The 2,287-nt window shown below is 45.9% G+C and overlaps 1 pseudogene; it reads left to right on the top strand.

The window, feature by feature from the left end:
* The first annotated feature begins 875 nt into the window (after window positions 1-875).
* Window positions 876-2,033, top strand: LOC101659651 (annotated as a pseudogene).
* The last annotated feature ends 254 nt before the right edge of the window (window positions 2,034-2,287 follow it).

Here is a 2,287-nt window from a genome sequence, read left to right as displayed (position 1 = left end):
CTTATTATCGCTGTACAGTTGCGCCTACCAAACCTGTGATGTTTTGTGGGGTTCCCTCTTACCCTTAACCCCACAAGGAATGACTTGACATTCATTGTTAGAAAGCACATTTCAAAACAATACTGAAGTACAATGTTCTCTGTGATAGGATTATATCTACTCTCTGCCTTCAAGGAAATCTAACCAATGCAACTATTACTCAATTATATATATATATCAAGCACAAAATCTAGTGATAGAGAAATTGAAGAATTCTACTAATTTCAGTCTGAAATTAATTTAACATGCAGTCAAGATGTAACAATAATTATTGACAATTTTTGAAATGCAAAAGTTGGAAACTGAAAGGAAGGAACACTAGTTGGAAAGCATGGGCTTGGCTATAAAAAAGAAGCTGGAGAGCGCATGATACAATTTTGCAAGACCAAAGACTTATTCGTCTAAAATACCTTTATGCCGCAACACATGGACTTCCCCAGAAGAAATACCCAGAAATCAAACTGACTTCATCTGAGGGAAGCGAACATATAGAAAGCAATCAGCAGTGAAAACCAGGCCAAGGGCTGACTATGGGACAGACCATCAATTGCTCCTATGTAAGTTTAGGGAAATATGTAAGCTGAGGGAAATTTAAGCAAGTCCATGAGAGCCAAAACACAACCTTGAATCTATCGTACCTGAGTTTTGAGAACACCTCAAGAAAAGAACTGATGCATCAAACAATTTTGAGAGACGACCCAAAGAGCTGCGGGACATCAAGATCATCACACATGAAGAAAGCAAATCGTCTTTAAAAAGAAAAGTTCAGGTTTCTGCCGGGGTCCGAGGCTTGTCCGCCATCTGCCCTCGCTTCCCGCCTGCTCCTGTCGCGCACCATGCTCTCCGTCCCCTTGCGGCTCACCACCATCGACCCCCAGCAGGTCCAGCTTTGGCCCATGAAGGCACTTAGCCTGGGGGACAAGGAGAACACGCCCCTGTCCCTCAGCAGCGCCCGCGTCCTGGCCAACCAGGCGGCGAGGAAGATCTTCCAGGAGCCAGAAAGCCCCAAAGCTCCAGCCTCCAGCATGGAGGACAGCCCTTGCTGAAGGAGAACCCCCGCCGCTTTGTCTTCTTTCCCATCGAGTACCATGGCATTTGGCAGATGTATAAGAAAGCTGAGGCCTCCTTTTGGACGGCCGAGGGTGGATCTTTCTAAAGACATTCAGCACTGGGAAGCCCTGCAGCCTGAGGAGAGAGATTTCATATCCCACGCTCTGGCTTTCTTTGCAGCCAGTGACGGCATCGTGCATGAAAACCTGGTGGAGCGATTTAGCCAAGACATTCAGATTACAGAGGCCCGCTAGTTCTATGGTTTCCAAATTGCAATGGATAACATACATTCTGAAATGTATAGTCTCCTGATTGACACTTACATTAAAGAGTCCAAAGAAAGGGAGTATCTCTTCAGTGCCACGGAGACAATGCCTTGTGTGAAGAAGAAGGCAGATTGGGCCTTGCGTTGGATTGGCGACAAAGAAAGTACCTATGGAGAGAGAGTTGTAGCCTTTGCAGCAGTGGAAGGCATCTTCTTCTCCGGTTCGTTTGCCTCCATCTTCTGGCTCAAGAAAGGAGGACTAATGCCAGGCCTCACGTTTTCCAATGAAGTTATTCGCAGAGATGAGGGTTTGCACTGTGACTTTGCCTGCCTCGTGTTCAAACACCTGCTGCACAAACCTTCAGAGCAGAGAGTACAAGAAATCATTGTGAATGCTGTCAGAGTAGAACAGGAATTCCTTACGGAAGCCTTGCCCTTGAAACTGATTGGAATGAATTGCACTTTGATGACACAGCACATTGAATTCGTGGCAGACAGGCTAATGCTGGAACTGGGTTTTAACAAGCTGTTCAAAGTAGAAAACCCATTTGACTTTATGGAGAACATGTCCCTGGAAGGGAAGACGAACTTCTTTGAGAAGAGAGTAGGCGAGTATCAGAGGATGGGAATGATGTCAAGCCCGGCAGAGAATTCCTTTACCTTGGATGCTGACTTCTAAATGAACTCTGAAGATGTGCTGTCGTCTCACTACTCCTCCACCCCCTCTGACTTCCCATCCAAAAAGGTCAGCTACTCTGAGTGTATCAACCTGTGAAACATGAATTGATGCCACCCCACCCAAGTAGAACTGCCTTCATCGTTGGCATCTTAGGAACTGTGTAGCTACCTCAAAAGGAGTCCTGCTTCTTAACAACAATGCAAGTGGTGTCACCTAAAACGACAGGATGTTAAGACAAAGGCTCCTGGGGTCTT

Source organism: Echinops telfairi, unplaced genomic scaffold (assembly GCF_000313985.2).
Source record: "Echinops telfairi isolate 266 unplaced genomic scaffold, ASM31398v2 ScPeMD7_44;HRSCAF=162, whole genome shotgun sequence".
NCBI lineage: Eukaryota > Metazoa > Chordata > Mammalia > Afrosoricida > Tenrecidae > Echinops > Echinops telfairi.
This window is presented reverse-complemented; position numbering and strand designations above follow the sequence as displayed.